Genomic DNA, 21,547 nt, shown 5'->3' with positions numbered 1-21,547 from the left:
TTCACATAGGGAGGGTTGTGAGGCAGTGGCACAGGCTGCCCAGGGAGGTGGTAGAGTCAGTGTCCCTGGAGGTATTCAAGAACTGTGTGGATGTGGCATTGAGAGACATGGTTAGTGGGCATGGCGGAGATGGGCAGACGGTTGGGCTCAGTGATCTTTGAGGTCTTTTCCAACCTTAACAATTCTCTGATTCTATGAAGTCTTGCATCGTGTGAGTGAGGCCTTCTGAGTTTTGGTCACATCTCCCCAGTTTGTTTACTGAACTATTTCAGGAATCGGAGGGTCTTGTTCTTGATTGTTCTGACAACAGTTCCCTGAAGCCACACTTGAAACCTTCTGTCTTCTTAGGACTTAGGTATTGTGCTGTCCACAAATGTTCCTCTTCAGCTGAATGGTGCAGTGTATGCAGATAATAACTTGCTATATTCAATGAAAGGGGTAATGCCTGGATAATCTTCAAAGTCCTACTGGGATGATGATGGAGGATAAGCACTGACAAAGGCTGGCAAATCTATCAGGCTGATGTACTGTCAAAATAGCCCATTGTCTCCCCTGTTAAAAGTATTCTGCTCTTACTTTCTTTCATTTGTCTGAAGCTGTATCTTCAGATACAGTGATTTTTTTTTCCCCATGGTGCCTCCCACTGTTTCACTAGATCTGCCAGCTAGATTTTTTTTTTAATTATTTTTATTTATTTTTATTTTTTTATTTTTTTGCCCAACATCTGTGTTAATTTACAATTCAGGAACATGAAATGCCTTTAGACATATTTGGATTTTTTTTACATCCTTTTTTTCACAAAGATGTAATTTTGATACTTTGAAAGAAAAGCATCTCACCTACGCTGTTTAACAGACCTTTATAGATGCCTAGGGCAGAGAACATAAGACAAAAAAGTGGTTTGTAAGTTATTGTATGGGTGTGAGTGAGTTTTCCCTGCCCATTGCTTACAGCTGCTGTTAACTCCTCCACCGCTTCAAACGTTTATGGAGTATTGAAATATAATTACAGTTCAAATGAAGATGTCATGGAACTTTTAATTTGCTCATTCAGTAATCTCTTGGTTACTAAAACAGACTGAGAGCCAGGAACGCTGATGGTGATGCTGTAGGCCCAGGAGTCAATTTCCATTTCTGTGTGTTGGTATCTACCAATTGCCTATCCCCAGCTGTTCCGTAACAGAATATTCTTATTACATTGCCAATGACAGTTTTTAGCTTCAGGGTAAAAATGTTTTTTAAGCAGTCAGTGAATGTCCTTAATGACCAAAAAGACAATATGACTCTTTTTTTTTTCTTTTTTTTTTTTTTTTTCCATCTCCGGTCTTTTTTCATAATTATCCTGAGACCGCAATTAAAATTGTTACTCAGCAACAGTAAATGAATGCAGACGTTTTAATTTAGAAGTGCCTACTAACGTGATTCTCAAAAACTAAGAAAACCGTGTATACTCATATTAGTAGTTGGAGAAAGGAAACCTTTTATTAAGTGTACTGCTTTGGGCTCGCTTGCACTTCTCCCAGAGGTGTGTATGAAATGTCACTGTCTATGAGAAAGGATGGAGGGCAGAGGATTGTGAAGTCCATAACACTTAAGCATTTGTTTAACCTCAAGCCCAAGAGAGCATCACCAAAATCACTTGCTTTGTTCCTGCACTTAGCAATAAGAATACCTTTACATCACAGCTTTGCTTCATGCTTTATTGTGCAATACCAGCTATGCAATTTTATCCAGCTCCCATTGATGTAGGAATCGTTATGCTGTCTTCAGTGGGTCTTAAGTAAGATTAAGTATTCCATTAGAGAAATGTTGTTTCCATTACAGTTTACAGCAATTTTAACATTTAAAGACTATCATTAAAATACGTAGCTCTATAACATACTTTATTTGTATAAGTAGCAGATTGCTACTTACTGGCAACTGGTCATGTATTAATTTTTCAGAAACATGTTTCCTGAATATGACTGATGACTCATATTCTTTTCATATCTCTTTATTACAGATGAGTGCTATGTGGATTCTAAAATGCAAAACATATGTTGACCAGCTAATTGGAGTGACAATGTCTGAAAAAATATTACAAGTTCAAAAAATACAAACTTCATACAAAGTTTCCCACCTTGATATTTCACATTTATAAGCATTCTGAAAATAGAGCTTATATTGATCTTTTTGCTATTAGGGTTGGCTACATCATGACAAATCAGTATCTTGCTAGAAGTCTTTCAATATACTTGGGTTTTTAAAGTAGAAAATGTAATTTATTGTTTGCCTCTTCCAAATCATCTGTCTGGTCCTTCTTTTGGAGCAGGGCAGGGCACACTGCTGGTTGTCAGGCTGAGTGTCAGTGCATGCTCAGTTCCGGCTCATGCTCTCCTCGTGACTAATAATAATTGATTAGATGCCACCAAAGGATGGCCACTGTTTTGTGGTCCTGAAAAGCTCCATTAGAGGCATGCCTTGGGAGCTCAAGGTAGGCACAGGCACAGTGCTTTTCTTGCTCCCCATCTGCACCTTCCTTCCAGTCTGGGGATGGTTTGGTTTGTTCAGTCCTGTTGGGAAGCCACTCTAGGTTTTCCTTCTCACTCTGCTCTAATTCCACCACAGCCTTTCCTTGTAAAAAAATGTGCCATCATGGCTTCATGCAGTGCTGCAGCTTTTATGGCTTCATGCAATGCTGCAGCTTTTATGTCCTTCCCCTATCTGTCTCCTAATAACTGATCTGTCCTCTTGGCCACATCTGAACACTGCAGTGACATTCTTGCAGTACTGCCCACAGTGACTCCTAGACCATTTCTGGTCACTGATAGCTAGTGTGGATATTCTGACTCTGATGGCATATTTAGAGTTAGATTTACTGAGGCACTGGCAGAGGCTGCCCAAAGAGGTGGTGGATGCCTTTTCCTGGAGACATTCAAGGTCAGTCTGAAGGGGCTCTAAGCAACCTAATCTACCTGTAGGTGTCTCTGTTCATCACAGGGGAGCTGGATTATTGACCTCTAGAGGGATCCCTTCAATTCCCTGATTTTTCCTTGGTCTGAGATTTACTTCCTTTGTTTCTTGCACCTGTGTGAAACCTTGAGAAGCATGCTTTTGGGTATCACAGAGATTTTAATATGCCATATGAAGGGGTAGTTAAGACTACATATGGTAGAACTGATAGAAACACTTCAAGCTGTTACTTGTCTCAAATTGTGCATACATTAAGATTTTAGTTTTAAAACATTTTATTTCATTTTTTACTTTTCAACTGAAGTTTTAATTATTTTTTTTCATGAGAATTTTTGAGAATGAGATTTCTTAGGAATGAACAAGCCCGATACAGATGCATGATAAGCTTCAAAGACATGCATTAACTGTTAATTTCAGTGGATCAGAGTTTTAGATGTTGTGATCATGTACTGTGCATACATGAGAAGAATTTAAATCAGACTGGAAAATGAAAGGCTCTCATAACTAGCTTTTCAGTTTCCAGTCCCACAGGTTTTAATAAAAATCATTGTCTTGTTAAAATACTAATTTATGATCTGCCACCACAATACAGATGAAACAACACTGATCAATGTTTCAACTTTTTTGACATTTCAGTTATGCTCTGAAAGCGATGCATTACACTACATGGAGAACTTAATGACAAGAGCCAGTGAACTAGAGGACACCATCTAGGTGTGTCGAACAAGTCGTGGCAATGACTGTAAAATTGTTTTTGAGCTTGTTCAACCAAATGACTGACTGGAGGGAGTGCTACCAAAAGGAGCTGCTATCTGACTGGAGGAAGCTGTTTGCTCATTTGTTAAAGTCCCACTAATACCTACACAGTAAGGGCCGTGGTGTCAGTACAACAACATGTCTACTTGTTGTACAGATTAGCCCCAAAGTCTAAGCTATCTTAAAGGTATAGGTTCAATTCTTGATATTTATCCCACAAAAGTGGCAATGTTGGAGTAAGGCTTGTATGTGTTTTCAGACTGAGGATTTATTCCGATCTCAAATTGCCTTGCTTACACATCAGTTAGATGGAACTAGCCTGGATGATGTTTCCTCATGTGCATCTTCATAGCCTTCCAACTGCTGATAAAACTAATTCCTCATGATTAGTTGTGGAGTTTCCCTTTCTGGAGACATTCACGACCCACCTGGATGCTTTGCCACGCAACCTACTGTAGGAAACCTGCTTTAGCAAGAGAGATTGGACTTGATGATCTCTAGAGATCCCTTCCAACTCCTACAGTCCTGTGGTTCTGTGTAATTCCTTATTAAAATCCTTGTGTGAAGGCCTGCTAAGTTGAGGAAAGGGAAAGAAACCGCAGGAAGCCCTATCCAACAGGAGGTGGCCAAGTCCTTCAGCAGGTGGCACGCTTTGCTCTGGATCAGCTGTGAGCAAAGGTACTGTGGGGTGCTGGGGCCTGTGGGAGTGTCCTGGGACACAGAGCAGAGTGCCTCTCTGTCCCTCCCCAGCCCATAAAGAAATTCTCCATACATGGGAGCACCCGTGCTTTCTTTGGGTTGAGAGATGATGCAACACTGAAAGTCACCTATTTGAGGAGCATGCTAAGTGAAAGTCTATCGGGCCTAATGGGAATACAAAGAGGTAAGTTTTTAGAAAATAAAGGCACTTAATTATTCAGCTATATATAACTCAAAAGTTGCTAAATCATGCTGTGCCTTTGGCAGGCTCTTACTTCAGCTGTTCCTAGAAAAAGTGGGGCAGCAGGAAGGGTGGGGTGAACACACCACTGAGTGCAGTATACAAAGTAGGTGGGAGCTATTACTTTTCCTCCAAGGAGAAATAACCAGCAGTATCAAGTGCTGAGATCACTGCTTGTTAGAAAGGCAAAATATTTTCCACAAGTGTCTAAAAGTGAGGGTCTCTCAGAACCCTAATTGGGTTGTGATATTAACGAGAATGATCAAGGGAAGTCTGGCTGTAGTGCTTTCAGGGTTTGTTTATCTCACGTTAGAAGTGCATGCAGTCACTTGGCTGAGTTTCTGGTCAACACTGTATGTTTTCTTACTCGGCTTGCTAAGTAGCTGTGAAAAATGGAAGTGGTTAAAAATCATCATGTTTTATTTAAGACTCCTTTCCCAGAATTCATAAGCTTTAAAAAATATTCCCACAAAGGGACGTAATTTCAGACAATTCGGTCTTTTTCGTTCTTTCCCTGTTGCAGGGTCAGGTGATGACATGTTATTATCAAGCTGCTGATGATCACACACAGTATGCTCATTCTGCATCTGGAAATGCTTTTGGTGCAGAAAACCACTGTTCTGAGGGGGAATGTTCAATATAGCAGAAAAAAAATATATTTTTCTTTCAGGAAATAGATCCATTTGTTCACTACCAGGCAAATAATACTCTCCTTCCTTCTGGCCCTTGGCCAGAGTTATCTGCACAGTGACTGACTCGAGCCAACCACACTGGCCTGGGCTCCCTCCCACCATTTGGTGCTGTGGAAGCTCAAAGCTGTTGCAGATAAATGCTTCACGGGAACTCCTTTGTGCTCTGTGGAGGAGTCCCAGGCACACTCCCTGTGAGGAAAGATTGCTCCTGTTTGCACAGGAGGGCAGATAAACAAGATGTGACAGCCCTGCGTCATACAACACCCATGGAGGTGCTGGGAGGGTGACCCAGCAGCGCCTTTTCTCAGAGGGTGGGAGGGCAATTGAGCAACATGAAAGCAAAGTGCTCAAGTGGGAAGGTGGAGCACTGTGGCTGGAAATGTGCTTTATGGTATTGAATGACTGATATGTGAAACTCATGGCTGCTGGTTATCTGTCCCAGAGGGGTCAGCAGAAGGTAAATACCTCTGAAAATAAAAGTCCACGCAGTTAGTGGGAGAAATGCTGCTGTGCAGGCTGACTTTCTGATGCATTCACTATCCAGAGCAAACCAGGAGGCTGTGCAGCCCTATGGGCTCTGTCTCCCACCTCCCCCAGCCCCAGGGCGCAGTGCTGCAGCCCCTGTGGAGGGGACAGGGAGCACTCCTCCAATCAGCCCCTCCTGACTGTTTCCTGATGGATGGCACCAACCCCCCTAGGTGTGGGAAGAGTCCTCTGGAGGGGCTATCGGTAATAACTCTGTGAAGAGATGGGTAAGAGCTTTGCAGGTCCCAGCTTAGGGACCAAGTGATTTTTTTTCCCAAAGGAAAACAGAATGAATTCCTTTCAAATTGTTGGCTATTTTGGGAATGGTGATTTGACATTTCAACTCAACTAGGAAAGCTGAAACTTGTAGAAAAGTTATGTAATGTTTTCTATTATCTGCTTAGGGAGCAGCACCATTTACAGAACTGATGGATTCTGTATGTTCTGAGATCAGACCAAGTTTTCAGAATAATTTATAGTGTTTAATAAACTGCGAACATCGCTGCTGAATACTGTGGTTCTTTATTGCATTTGCTACCAGCAGTGGCTGTGGCGGCCAAGGCGCTTTCCCAGCAGCAACGATGACTTTTTTCTGATAAATCCACAAAATATGTCCTTAAATAACAGCTGTAAATCTCACAAATCTCACACCTGAAAACTCCCTTAGTTGTCACTGTAGAGCGATAGGTTTGTTGGGTGTAAACGTAAAGGGGAAAAAAAAAAAAAAAAAAAGCAAGCAACCAACAAACTAGGAGGAAACAGACGGGATGGTGCAAAGGCATCCTTATTAAGCTACGTTGTTGCCACATCCAGGCGCGAGAAAGTGATTCGGACAGCTGCTGCCTCTCCACGGAGCTGCTGGCAGGAGCTGAGGAAGGCTGTCCCACCTGCTGCGGGTCGCGGCCGGCGCTTTCTCTGCAGCTATGGCCTCTGCCCCGGGAGAAGCGCCTGCTGCGGTCGTGGTGGAGCGGTGGGGACGGAGGAGGCTCCGGCTTGGATGCTGCCGTGCTGAGGAAGAGAACGTAGTAGGGGGCACATAGGGAATCGTGCTGAGGTTAACTAACGTAATGGGAAAAAGGCCCTTATTTTGAAAAGCTGTCACTGAGAGAGCATTTTCTACTTTGCTTTCAGGACAGTGTCTGATAAACGCTTTCTTTAATGTGACTCTGGACGCTGAGTGTTGCTGTGCGTGAGCTGGTCACGTCTTGCGAGAGCAGCACGGGAGAACCAAACGGCGCTGGCGTATTGAACGGGGTGAAGTAAGAGGTTCAAGAGCTCGCGGCCGCCCAGTAGGGCGGGAGAGCCTCCATTCAGAGCAGCCCCCGGCACCGTTGCCTGCCCCTGATTTCACCCGACACCGCATCAAATAGGCTGCGAGCCCAAGGTCAGACAGAGTAGCTGTCGGGCAGCGCTCGGTGTCAGCAATAGCAGCGTCGCACGAGAAACCAAGGGAACACAGGCGGGCGCGCTGACAGGCTTCGGGTTCGCCCCCTCACCACCCAGGTGCCCGCGGGTGCGAGCCCTGCACCTAACAGCCACCAGCCGTTGTAAAGGAGGACCTCGCCCTGTGGCAGCGCGGCCCGGCGGTGCCCGACCCCGGCACGGAGCGCGGCGGTGCCCCGGGACTCTCCGCTGGAGGGTCCGCAGCCCCCAGGGGCTGGGAGCCGTGTAGAGACATTTGCTCGCGCCCGTGCCGCGAAGAGCCCCACCGCCCTCGGCACGGCACTGCGGCCCCGCCCCGCCGGTGGGGATTCCCCTGCGGCCGCTCCGCTCCCGGCGCCGGCGGAGGGGGGGGACTGCGGAGGGAGCGCGGCCCCGGCTCGCCCCGCCCCGCGGCGGCCGCCCGACGTTGCGGGCGTTCATTGGCTGCGGGCGGCCCCGTGAGAAGCGGCGGCATGTTGGGGGGGCGACTGTGGGGGCGCGAGCCCCGGCGGCCGTCAGCAGGCTGAGGCAGCGGCCCCCCCCCGTACCACGAGGGCAGCTGACAGGGCGGCGGCCGTTAGGAAGGGCCCGCGGCTCTGGGGCCGTGGCAGCGCCGTGCCCCCGCGCGTCGGGGGCGAGTGAGGGTCGGCCGCCGGGGCAGCGTCAGCCCCGGCGCTGTGTTCCGCTTCCCGACAGATAACGTGATCCCGAACAGGCGAGAGCCCGGGGGGCGGCGCGCAGGGAAGGAGGAGAGCGGGGGAAGGAGACTCCCACGTCCTCCGAGGAAATTCTCGGGCCGGAGGACGCGCAGTCCCCGTGCATGGCAAGCCGGGACCGGCTCTCCTGGGAGTTCCCTCCGCGGGGAGGGGGAGGGGGAGCGGCCCAGGCCCGGCCCCCTGCCCCCCCCACGCCCTCCCGGCGCACCTCTCCCTCTCCCCGCGCCGCCTCCCGCCGCCTCGCGCACACACACGCACACGCGCGCGGGCGGCGCCCATCACCCCGTGGCCGGGCGCTGCCGCTCGCGCCCCGCTCGCTCCCCGCCGGCGCGCGGGGGGACCCGGTGACGTCACGCGCGGCGCGCTCCCCGCGCTCGCCGCCCTGCAACTTGTGCGCTGGGAAGCGCTGCCAGGAATAGCCCGGCCGAGCGGCTGCGGAGCGCGGCTCCCTCCCTCCCTCTCTCTCTCCCTCCCTCCCTCTCTCTCTCCCTTCCGCCCGCCCGCCCGCCGCCTCGCCGATGCCGGTCTCTGCCGAGCGGAGGGAGAGCGATGATCTACCTTAAGATAAATACGTGAAACAGACGCCCCTTTGGCTGTTGGAATACCGCTGTCTGTCTTTATATAAAGCAACGCCGCCGGCCACCTCACTCCAGCGCGGAGCGACGAGAGCGCCCGGCGGGAGCGGCGGCAGCAAAAGGGCACCGGGAGGGCTCTCCGCGGCCACTCGCCAGGTGAGCGGCAGCGCTGCCGCAGCCGCCCCCCGTCCGGATGACAGCGGGGGACGGCGCGGGGCCGGGGCTCGGCGGCGGGGCCGGGGCCGGCGGGGTGCCGCCTCGGTGCGGCGGGGCGGCTGGGGGGCGCGGGCGTCACGCCGCGAGCGGCGCGGGGAATACCCGGCGACCGTATGCAGATGAGGGCAGCGCCTTGCGTAATGCCCTCCCGCGGCGGGGAAGGGGCATGGTCACCGGCGGGCGGCGGGGGGGCCGCGCTCTCCTCGCGGTGGCTCCCGGGGCCACCCGGCGCGGCGACGGCGGCGGTGGCCGCAGGGGGGTCCGGGCGGGGGTGCGGGGACGCCGGGCCGCGTGTGCGCGCGCTGCGCCTCGGCGGCCGTTCCCCGAAGTGGGTGGGACGTTGGCCCGTTCCGGGAATGTTCCATGACGTGTGAACGCTACAGGAAGGGGGTTAACGAGGGGCTCGGCCGGGGCCCGCCCGCGGGGCTCCCTCCGGGGAGCGGCGGCGGGAGGTGGCCGGCGGCGCGGGGGCTGCCGGGGGCGCGAGCCCTTATGTAACCGGAGCGACCGGCGGCGGTTATGTAAGCGGCACGTCCGCGCCCGGCGCGGCCACCTCGCGCCGCGCTCCCGGGAGGCGGTGGCGGGCCCCGGCGGGGCGGGGCGGCGGAGGCCGGGGAACCCCGGGCCGGGCCGTGCGGGGGGAGTCCGCCTTGTCGCCCCGCGATAACGGCGCTCCGCGTTCCGTTTCCCAGAAAGGGAACTCTGTTTTTCGCGTTAGTCGGCGGTGATGAGCAAACGTTGTTTTGATACGTGGGTTTTGGGTTTTTTTTTTTTTTTTTCCTTAATATGGAAAAGGTAGAAATTAAACTTCTGTTCAAATATTAAAGGACTTTTTAAATTGTCACTATTGTAGTAATTCTTAGGCAGTTTTCAAAATCAAACTGATAGCAGTAGAGTCAGTGGAAATGTGTAGCCGGGTAATTTTCCTTCTCTCCTACTGAAATGGAGCAAACTTTGCAGTAACCCTGACCTTGCTCGAACGTTACCGGGCACGGAGCACCCCGTGTGCCCTCTCAGCTGAGGGTACCGCTCTATCTGCTCCTTAATTTGTTCGCTTCTCCCGCACCCGCGCTGCGGACCGCTGTGGCGGAGCGCCGGCTGTCGGGCTGCGGGAGCTGAGGGAGCTGCTGGCCCCAGGCCGCCCCAGGTTGGGGGGTGCCGGCATGGAGCCCGCCGTGCTTTGGCCGTGAAGGTGATAGCGGCCAGGCTCGAGCAGCGCGTCTGTCCCTACCGATAGGAGCGCCGAGTTTGCAGCCTGTGGACGTGCTGGCGTGAGCACTCGGTAACCGGGAGGTTGTGTTCATTAACAGTGGAATCTTGCCTTACCCTTCCAGTTAGCAGATGCTTCTGAATCTTTAGGTATGGATTATGTGAGATTTCCTTTTTTGCTTTGCCTCATCTTCCAAAAAGCGTTTGCTGTCTAGATGAGGCTGGGAGGCATTTTCCCACGTGAGCCTTTCAAAGTCACTGCCGTCTCTGCTAAGTGCATTTAAGGCTGCTGTGATTGTCAGCCATGCAAAGGACAGCAACAGGGCAGCGTGGGACAAACCAACATGCTGCCATCACTTTTGTTGATAGAGCAATCCAGTGTTGAAGGTTTGCAGCATACAGCACTGCTCCAGGTCTGCATCCCGCTGCAGTAGTGGCAGCGTCGCTGCTGTGCTGGGAGCAGAAGGAGCAGCTCCTGCCGCAAGGCACCCGTGCAGGAGACCTTTAACTGTGCACCCAAAGGCTATGGCAGTACAGATCGGCCATTTGCAGGCAGATTTTTAGATTCTCGAGTGACTGATTGCCTCATATGTGAGATCTGTTTACAAACCTTCTTGTTACTATGAAGACAAAACAGAGAGCCATATGAATTCATGTGGTCCTTGCTGAATAATGGTACATGTGTCTGCCTGAGCCCTTGGCAGCGCATCGTGTTTGGTTTGTGTGGGAGCACCCCCACAAGGCCATTCTTTGGGCTTTTAACTGTGATACAGCTGGCCATCGGTTATGGGGACAAACTTTGTAATAGAGCTGGAAGCTTTTTAAGCCTGAGATGTCAGTGTTTATTCAGGTTGCTGTTTTTCTGAACTAAGTTTACACAGAAATGAAAGTAATGAGTACCATTTTGCATGGCCTTCTTCTCATCGCTTTCAAGCCATCAGCAAGGGAATTACTGTTACTGGCAGGTAAGGGGAATAGGGAGCCGTGTGTTGTGTGCAGGGGATTAACTTAGCTAATACTGCAACACGTCCCATCCAGGAGGGCAATGCTTGCTGTTTGCGTGTTGCTGTAGGTGGGAAGGTCGGTTATGTGGCTTGTCAGGTGTTGTAAAATACTAGCAAGCTATCTTTGCATTTCAGCACGGTGTGGTTTTGTAGCGTGCTGTGGTTGGCTGCACTGATCATGCTGCATCCAGCTCTGCAGGTGGGTTTAGCTCCTCCAGATCATTCTCACTTGGTTCTGTGTGTCACAATTCCAGGTTCTACCATCAGAGTGGAGCTCTGGCTTTCTCCAGCTGCCTTTGCTCGTACTTTAAGCTGGGTCCCACAAGGGCTGGTTCCTCGTGTTGTGATGAGGGGATAGTGCTTTACTTGTCTTGCCTTGGTCAATGGAGAAGAGATGTTTGAACCTGAGAGCACCTGCTTATAAACCATCAGTCATCCCAGCAGGAGGTGTGATGGGTCCCAGTCTTCAGGGAGTGTTAATTGCTGATCCTCTTGGGAGCCCAACAAATGTGCTGTATGTGCAGGTTGTGTACCTTTGCTTTTTGAAAAGTCCAATAAGTTATGGGGAACTGCTTTAAAAATTATTTTATTTAAAGAGACAGCTTTCTCAACAGATTTCATAAGCTGCGTGTCTGAAGCAGTGTGTTATGGATTAGAACAGCTATTTTTGAAATTACTTGGTTTTCTACTGTAATGTAACTCCCCTTTTGTCAGTAGGAGGAACTGTCTGGCAGTTCCTGAAGAAGCAAAGAAATTGTGAGGGGAGATGCAAGCTAGATAGAAAATGGAGAACAGTGTTTTGCACTGGTATGCTTCAATCAGTACTTTGGATGCTGCTTTTAATTAAAGTAGCACAGAATTATCACATAAGAATGTCAGTTTCAAGCTGTCTGTGCTGTTTTATTAGGAAATAGCAGCTTTGTACGGTTTTGTTTCTCTCTGTAGGAAGACTTTGCAACAGCAGTTCTATTTCAGCAGGAAATATTAAAAAGCAATTCATTGGGGCTGCATTTTTTCTTAAGTGAAATTAGCACTTGTCTGACATCCTGAAGGCAGAAATCCTTTGTAGGTGGAAGGGTTGGAAGTGTTTCCATTGTATCTGACTGGCGAGCCTCTCCTTGGACTTTGAGAAGTCGTCAGTCAGCGTAAAGGCTGTGTGAGCCTCTGGGAACATCCACTCCTTGGGTTCTTTGCTCAAGTGGCAAACAAGAGGCACCACATACTTCTGGTTTTAGAATAATGAGCTTTGCTTGTAAGTGAAACAATTGACATTAACTAACCACTCATTAGCAGTGGGATGTCCCTAGTAAGATTCTTCCTCAGAATCTTTCTCATTAAGCTATGGACGTGGCAGAGAGATGAGAGGGCTTGGGCTGCAGGAGCAGTCTGATGTGCTGTTTCCAAATCCCTGATGTGAAATAGTCAGAGGACGTAAAAGTGTCATGTGTAACGCTGCCTGTCAAATTAAAAGTCTCTTTGCTTGTTTCTTATTTTCTCGTGATTAATTTCTCACTATGATTAATACAGTCTGGATAGGAGTTACCTCATGTGAGGAAGTTTTGTGCATTCTGGGTGCTTATTTTTGTTTGCCTTTTGGGCGCATTTGTACACCTGTAAAACAGTAAACCAGAGTAATAACAGTTGAATGTGGACCACAACTGTTTATGCTCACAGCATTGCCTGTGTTTCCGTATTTGCTCCTCCTGCCCTAGGCCTGCCTCTTTTACTGCTTTCTTGAAATTGAATGCTGCCTTTGCCTTTGTCACTGATTGCTGTGATTGCCAGCAAAGGTGTTTGTGTGAGTAAGCCAAAACCTATACATGCTGTTTGGTTTTTTTTTTCCCCTCTTTCTTTGGACAGGAATCTCAGGGCTTGTGCTCCAGAAAATTTGATGGTAGTCTTGAAGTTCTACATTGCAACAGTGTGGTTGTAATTATCTGATAGAAGTTCCCCCAGCGTTTGATTGTGCTGGTATGATGAGCTTGTGTGGTGATTTTTATCATTTTTTTCTGAGTGTCTATTCACATTCTGCCCCTATCAAAGTAGTTCAGCTCTCAATAGGAAAACTGTAAAACTTCTGAAACTGGTGTAAAAACTGTAAATATTGTACAAAAGTAGTTGGCAAGGTGTTTATGGCCACTTGATGCACACATGGATTTGATTTGTTGCACCTCAATTTGTGTAACAGAAAATAATTTTGTTGTGGGCTTTGGTTTTTATTTCATTTTTACTTGTGTTCGATGGTTCTCTTCTAATACACTTATCAAGTCTGAAAATTGCCACTCCAATATGAAAGAAATTTCTGCCTGCAGGAAAAAAAAACCACACATATTAAGAATATAAGTTCACTTTGTTGCAGCTTCACTAAGCTGTAATAAACTCCTGCAACTCTGACTGAAATCTCTCATTTATGGAAGCCGTGAAGAGGTAAAAAAAGGATGTATGGTAATTATTAAAAGTTATGTTTTTGTGGCTCTTGTGTTGTAAAAGAGAAACTCCATGTTTGATTGCTACAGAAAGCTTAATTTTTAAACAGTGGTTTATAGTAAATTCTGTATGAAGGAGAGCAGATAGATTATTTGCATGTGTAGCTCAGTTCAGTAGAAAGGTAAAAACTAGAGGAGTCAAGGGGAATTGAAATTAGAAAGTCAGATGGCATTTAAAGGTAATGCATTAAAATATTTTGATCCTCTTTGTAAGAAAACCCTCACAAAATACCAAAGCAGAAAAAAATAAACAAGAGCAATAACAGATTATTTTCTGCAACTTATAGTGAATGTTGGACCTGTTTTTGGCTGCGGAGGGCTGGTGTTGCCCCTGGGCTGACCGGGCTAACCTCATCCTCCCTGGACTCTGGTGGCGTGCCTGGAAATTTCCCGCGCTGGGTTTGGTGGTGGGCTGCTGGAGCCTGGGTGTGCATTCCTTCTTGAGTGGCTTGTGAGGAAGCAGTGATACGGGATGTTTTCTAATAAGCAATTTAAAAGGCTGAAAGAAATATCCAATTACGTGTAGTAGAACATGATATCATCTCGGAGAATGTAATAGAGCAGAATGTTTAATTCTGTTGAAATAAGATTATTTAATGAACAGTTTTTCCATAAAGCGGTGTCTGTGCTTAGGCAGAAAGCAGCTTTATGGTTTTTTTTTTTTTTTTTTTTTTTAAAAAAAAAAAAAAAGCTAACAGGACAGATCAGGGTTATTAGAATTAGTCTTGTTTGACAGTGTGTATTGTTCTTTTTTGTTAAATTCGAGAAATGGCCCCTTCTCTGTATTGATATATTTTCAATTTGTGGTTTGCACTAAAACAAAACACGTGTAGTATGTCAAGAAATAATAGTATGGAATAATTACTGGAGCTACCCATCCTTGACAACAAGACATGACACTATTTAGTTTAGAGCAAGAAGTATTTAGTTTATAGCAAAAACTATTTAGTTTAGACCAAAGTCAGTATTCAACAGAGACTGAGCTGCTGGCATCTATTAACAGTGTTCGTCATTGTGTGCATGGCATTTGAGTGCGGTCCGTTCAGAAGGGTCCTCAAAGTATGTGGAGTTTCATGTCCCTCGCCTTCCAGAAGCAGCTGAAATAATTCACTTACCTGGAAAATGTGTCACTGTGTGCTCTATTGCCAGTTTAGGTGGTGTTTGAGAGTGATTTCATAGCATTCCATACACGAATCAGCAATGGTAAAGAAGCACTCTAGAGATTAGTGTAAGCCTGTCTGTAGCTGACATCCGTGCGTGCTGACGGTGCCTAACTGCATCCTCTGTGACAACTGTGAACAGAGATTCATCATGAGATTTGAGTTTCTAAAACTCTACTGTTAACGTTATAGAAGAGAGAGTCCAGTTCAGTCTTCTGTGACAACAGAGAGAGACAAACTTTGACTTTTTCCCGTTTTACATCAGCTATGCTTAGGAAGATGGTTTTTGTAGCTGGAAATAGTTCTCTAGTGAGAGAGTTACTCATATTTGACCAGATGTTTGTAGACTCCTAGAATTAAATCCCAATGCTCTTTTAGTCAATAAAAGTTTCTACACCAGTAAAGATACGATTCAACTATGAACTTTCAGACCATAACGTCAGACTTCTTGGTGCTGTGTGATATGATAGTCTGTTTTGATTACCAGGGAAGGTCACGATACTAGGCTCAGAGTAAAGCAGTTTTGTTTTGACATCTCTGCAAAGTTATGTCAATGCAATTGTTTTCAAAATTCTTAGTAAAATTGTGTCAAACGGGACTTGTAGTCCATTCTATTATTTTGTGCATGATCTCAGAGTAGCAGCATGGTTCTTTCAGAAGTTAGAGAATGTTTTGACTGCTCTGTTTGGCTAGAATTTTTGTTTCCTTAAAGCTCAAATAATGCGTAAGCTACGTGTGTTTAATTGTGACGTGCAGTTGTGGTTAAGTGTAAGGGTAGGAGTCATTTATAATACACTTGAGTTGGAAATGATGTTACTGAAATGGTGCTTTGATGTTTGATGTGATGTGGAAAAAAAACCTCACAGGATGGTGTTTCTTGGAGAGCTAGAGCAATTCCAAATAGGCTGTCTATACCTCCCCAGTAGTTTGGTATGATGGCAATGAAGTTAGGATGGAGCGTGCACTATTAAGTTTCTGCCAAATTTGATGCATATTACATATGTATTGTTCACATCATTATTTTTAATCTCTGATCTACTTAATTACTAATTAAAAATATATACAAATCTTTACTCATCTTTGACATAATTTATCATAGTGAGCAGTGTTAATTATTGGTAGAAAATCATTGTGTATTAATAAAACTACTGCATATGATGGTGTAACTAACAGTACATGCTTGAGACAGCTACATTTTTTTAAAAGAAGTAAGATTAGTACTGGTACAAAGTAGTATGAAAATTTCCATAGTACCTTTCTATGGTTTAATTTGTTATTGCCAGGACTTTGTCTGCAAAATGTCAGGAGACAAAGGGATGACAAAGAACATTAATGTTCTCTTCTTTGCTTTCAGCTTAGCTCATTAATAGTTGAAAACTGTTGTCAGATAGAATGGCTTAGGTTGGAAGGGACTTTACAGATTATCTAGTTCCAACCTCCCTGCCATAGGTAGGGTTGCACCCTGATTCCATTAAGTTGGTTAGTGGTCTCTTTGTAGGCAAATATTCATCACTCTGTGTAGTGCTCTTATGAACAAGCTCAGCAGAGAGGTGAGAGAGTAATAGGGAAGGAAATGAGCATATACTGGGTCCTCCAAAATCTGTCTTTTGGAGCAAAGTCAACATTACAGCATTATGTTAATGCTTATTTTGCTTCTGGTTTGTACATATTTCAGTTTCCCTAGTCTTCCACGATGGAAAGCTAGTCTGGATGCATTCACTTGTAGAAGGTAAGTGTGTAAGGATAGGAACTTCTGCTTTAGTTTTGGTCTGTGTCCTCTATGTGATGCTTTACAGTAGTGCATCTTGGTTTTTGTTTGTTCTTTCACTGAAATTGTGAAGTAGCTTTCTGTAGGCATGCCCTGATTTTCCTTCCCTTGCTCTCCAGATCGCCCTCTACCTGGCAGGCAAGAGAAAGACTCATGGGACAGTGGAGTTCCTTTACACACACCTCTTCTAAACTTCAGTGCAGCATATTTTCTGTAAAGGAGTGAAATCTTATAATTTACTTTCTCTCTCACGCACTGCCTTAGTAATTCAAGAAGAAAGTGAGAAGGGTACTAAATAGACATTTCTGGATGTACAGTGAATGAAAGCCTAGAGGGGAAGTTTAATAATATGTTAAGGGAAGGTTTGAGTATGACTTGCAGTGGATTATAATTGTCTCCAAGAAGTTATTTTAGTCAGATCAAGTCTCCCTCTAACTTTAAGTCCTCAATCTAAAAAATATTAGTATTTCAGCTTTAAAGTCCCTGTCAAATTGTAAACCATACGTGTCTGTTTTGATGAGTAACTAAGATTGATTAAAAATCACCATCATGGCTTTGGTGATAGCATCCTCCGATTTGCACTGATTCCTCCTCAAAAGAATTACCCTCAGAATACAGTGAGGAACACCTTCTTATCTTGCTTGATGCTTGCAGGTAATTTTCTTTACATATGCTTATGCACTGTTTTGATTTATTTCAGTTGAAGTATCATTTGATCCTGCTCAATAGTTCAGCCCACTTAACTAGCAAGCAAGGGAATAAATTAAACCAATTTTGGACAGACACTTTCTCTGTCAAGTGGGCTGTCTGGCAAACCGAGAGTATAATAAATAGATTTTGTGGCTATTTACAGTCTGATGTACTAGAAAACAGCTATGCTTCCCAGTTGAATTACATAACTTGAGTGGTGGGGTTGTACCCGTGTTTTTCTTGGACAAAGAAATGCAGTTCTGTACTGTACCTTACCTACTTGTACGCTTGCTTGATCAGTGAAACCTTATCACTTGGTTCTGCAACTGCTTCTGAAGAGGATGTGAGAAATCTGTATTTCATCTCAGTTTGTGCATACTGCCATTTATTTTTTTTTAAATGTGGTTTCATACCTCCTTGTTTGAAATGATTTTATTGCTGAGGCTTTTTTGTCTTGTTGCTTTTTTTTTTTTTTTTCTGCTTGTATTGTTCAGCATTAAAAAAAAAAGACATAAGAAAACTGTTTATAAAAAGATTGTGGTATAAGTGATCTGTCCTATGTGTTTTGTTTTCCGTCTGAAACTCAGCAGTGAAGTAACGCTGAGCTGCATTTGCTTAACATTGATCTTTGGGTTTTTCTTTGCAGTTTCACACTTTTAAATGCAGCTTTAAAAGAGCCTTGTACCTGTTGGGTTGATTAAAGAAAGGGGAGGTGAACTTTTTTTTTTTTTTTTTAATGTGCTAAAATGAAAATAAAAAGTAAATAGGAAAAAGCCTGTATCAACCAAAGCTTATGACATGATTTTAAAACGTATAACCTTGGGCAAAAGGGGCCAGTTATTGGAGTAGTTCTTGAGTAAGCTAATTGTTTGATAAGGATCCTTGCCTGTTTAAGTTGTTGTTGGTTGTTGGAAGCATTCCATTTCTAAATTTGTGCCTTACTGCATACCCTGAGGTATGTGTACAACCCACTGTAATTGCAGAGTTTACTATTTTATTAATTAGAGCTATGATAATATGTTGGCTCATGAATTCCCTCTAATCCAGGTATGGTCTCCTAATTGCCCAGGGTTCTGTAATTCCATTGTTTGTTATGTGGAGGTGATGGAGAGTGAAAGCATGGTCTGAGGAACTCAAACCGTGCCCTGAAGCCTGCAGTTGGTGCGCTGTTGCAACCAATGGCTAGAAAGGTAGGGTATCTTTTTAAGGTGCCTGATGAATAATAGAATATGTAGAAGTAAACTTACTGTCTAATCCCAAGTACCTAAGACTTTGCCAGCTGGAAAGAAAGGGATGCATACTTTAATTGGCCTCCCTAACCATAACAGCGCACCCCTTACTATTTCTTTGATCTGGGTCTCTCCTGATTTCCTCTTTGCCTGAGTGGCTGGAAAACTCATATGTGATTTGCTGTAAGGCACACAACTGTGAACAAGCACCTGGTGTGTAATAGCAGCTTCTGTTTTTAAAGAGCCTTTGGAGTAGTAGGCATATGAGGATGTCCGGTCCCGTGTTCTGTAAACTACGTCTGGGTCAGGATAGTAGACTTCATAGTAAAAGAGCAGGAGGAAGCATCAGCAGAGGGACAATCTGTGGTGGAATTAGGTAAATTCAGCATTCAATATCTGTAGCTCTGGAGAGGAATCATAGCTCCCTGTAAAACAGATGTAGCAAAACCCCATAACCTCAGGTAACTGACAGTTGTTTTCAGTGTCTGCCTTGCTGGTGCATCATCACACTGCAGCCCTAGGTTCCCACAGTGTGAGCTGCCCTCCCAGAATATGGTAGGAAGGCTGGTAAGGTTCCAGACAGCACCTTGTAGGTTGCCTCCATCTTGCAATGGCTAGTATGGCTTTCTTTCCACAGCCCCTAAAACTGCTCAGTGCAGCTTTTGGCTCCTCTACAAGGGCTTTTCATAGCTGTAGCTCCTGTGGCTTGCTGCAGCATGCTTTTTTCGTTTGTTTGCTTGTTTTTGGAACAGATGGTGTCTTACGTAGAAAGTTACTGTATTTCTGTATGACTTATTTATTTATTGCCTTGTCTCCCTTTTTTTTTTTTTTTTTTTTTTTCTGAGGTAGGCTTAATTTTGAAATCAGTGTTGGATTTATCTTCGATATATTAATGTTGTGCGTGTGCAGTATTTTGCAGCGCAGTGGTTGTGTTCTCAAGTGTTGATGGACACATTTTTGTCAAACGTGAAATTAGTTCAAAAATTTTAAGGGAAAATAACCTGTGAAAGAAGATCTTTGGAAAGAAAAGTAAATGTCATCTTAAACAAGCACTGTACTCACTGGAGTACGGTTTTGTTTTTAAGTCAGTAGATGGGTTTTCTGTATCTAATCTTTGTGTTGTGTTTTTTAATTGATATCATCTGGTCAATTTGAGGGAAAATGCTATTCCCATAAGGAAAATATTTATTCTAAATATTATTGTTGCCTAGGATCTTGTTGAATTCATGAGATACAGCAGCAGTCAAGTTGATTTAATATTTTTAACATTTTTATAGTGTTTTCTCATTGTTTCCATGAAAGCAATTTCAATAAATATTTTTGCAATTGCTTTTGGTTTCTTGAAATTAGGCTACCTATTGTTGAAAACTGCAGGTTCTCAAGCATGGGTTTCAGATCTGTTTTGTAATGATTAGACATTCAAAATAAAATATAAATACTTGAGGAAGCCTCAAAGTGATCACTTGTCTTTTCCCTGCTTAGCTTCCAAAATGTAGTTTGTTCTGTCTAGTGAGTCTCCTTAACTTGGTCCTTATATGTAAAGACAGCTACACTCACGGGAGTTTGGTTCCATTCAGCCAAATCACTTTCATTTATCCATTTGTGTGTATGTGTGTATATATACGTGTGTGTGTGTACACGCAAAACACACATATACACCATCTGCCTGTGAACAGTAATGCATACCTTAAGTGAATGGGATCATCCCATTTGAAAGACAAAGTTTATATTTTCATGCTAAACCCAAGCCTTACTTCACAGCATTGTTTTTTTCTTTGCAATGCATGGTTTTGTGGTTTTTTTTTCCTGTAGCTTGTGAACATGTGGTCTTCTATGTGGAAATGTTCTGAGGTACATAGGAAGAGACCGGGAGACATTTGAGTACTTTCTGATGGCCTTGGCTTTAGTCGTGGTTGGATCATATCCTTTCACAGGGGCAGTCACTTGTGATGCTGCATCTAGACTGGTTTCCAAACATGATGATAAAAAGCCCCACGCTTTTGTGTTCTCTATCACATGTGTTTTAAGGTAAATGATTCCCTGCTGATGTTGGGCAGTTTGGATCTTGTCGTCTTCATTTGCCTTGTTTTCCTCATAAAGGCAGCACAAGTTGTTTGAATGATCTGTTTATAGGACTGCTTGAGGGAATTCCCTCAGTAATGAGACAGTTCAACAAAAAAATCTCAAGATAATGGCTTTTCCATTTGCACCTCTCAGACATTGTTTCAAGTGGAAGCAAAAGAATTATTAAAACCTTTGAAAGTAGTTTAAATTCCCTAGTGATACACTATAATGGTTTTGTACTAAGTATTACACAGATGGGTTGTAAAGGCTAAGAGTATAATTGAATTTGTGTGGATCTGTAAATATGTTAAATATTTTGTAGGTAGCCAACTTTAAGAGTTGTTTTCCATATATATCTGTATTTACCACAACTGATTTCTGTTGTGAAGTGAAAAAGCACACATTTTCATCACTGTAAAAGGGCACCAACAGTGACACCAGTTCAGTTTGCATGTGTCCATTTGCTTTAAGTTTTGAAGCTTAAATAAATAACCACAATAGATACAGCTCTTCTAAAAATATTTTGGTCATAATTTTGTACGAAGTATTGTCTAGATGAGATGAAACTTTCTCATGTCAAACCATGGTAAAGATGGCATATACCTTACCTCAACTAATGGAGCAGGAAGATGTGATTACCTGAAGACTAGCTTTTGGCATGTGGATGAGTATATAAAAATGTTGCTGTTGGTTTCTGTATTCTGTTGTTTAGCAGACAGTGTATGGCATATATAGATGTTCACCTATGTATAATAATGTCACATTCACAAACTTCAAGTTTAAGTCTCTAGTTAACATCAGAACAAGCAGCAGTAGAAGTTTTTTCATGCTATCTGGGCAATGAATCTTCAAGATAAGCTGTCTCTGAACAACTTGACTCTGAAGCAGAAGACAGAAAATAAACCAGCTCATATCCTTGTAGAAGGACCTACTTTTAAAAGCATTTCCAAAACGTTTAGTTAAAAAGTTTGGTTGTAAAAATGTTATCTTTGACCTTATTTTAGTAAAATGAGCAGCTAGTAATCCAGTGATGTTGTATGTATCCATCAACAGATATGATTTAATATAACTTTGAGATACAGGCTGGTGGTTCCCTAGTTTCAACTGAGTTTTACTGAGGCTGAAAGGCTGGCTTCAGTTGGTG

At 44.6% G+C, this 21,547-nt stretch overlaps 1 protein-coding gene across 2 annotated transcripts in view; it reads left to right on the top strand.

Moving 5' to 3' along the window:
- The first annotated feature begins 8,392 nt into the window (after positions 1-8,392).
- The window catches only part of HIVEP2 (HIVEP zinc finger 2), a 126,119-nt gene continuing 112,964 nt past the window's right edge, over positions 8,393-21,547 (top strand). For both annotated transcript variants that reach the window (XM_042879488.1, XM_042879478.1), the window contains exon 1: positions 8,393-8,733. The gene's annotated coding sequence lies outside the window, so the exon portion shown is untranslated. The remainder of the gene's footprint in view (positions 8,734-21,547) is intronic.

This window comes from Lagopus leucura, unplaced genomic scaffold (genome assembly GCF_019238085.1).
Source record: "Lagopus leucura isolate 7727_CA_CO unplaced genomic scaffold, USGS_WTPT01 Super-Scaffold_73, whole genome shotgun sequence".
Taxonomy (NCBI): domain Eukaryota; kingdom Metazoa; phylum Chordata; class Aves; order Galliformes; family Phasianidae; genus Lagopus; species Lagopus leucura.
Note: the sequence above shows the minus strand (reverse complement) of the source record. Positions and strands in the feature narration are given on the sequence as shown.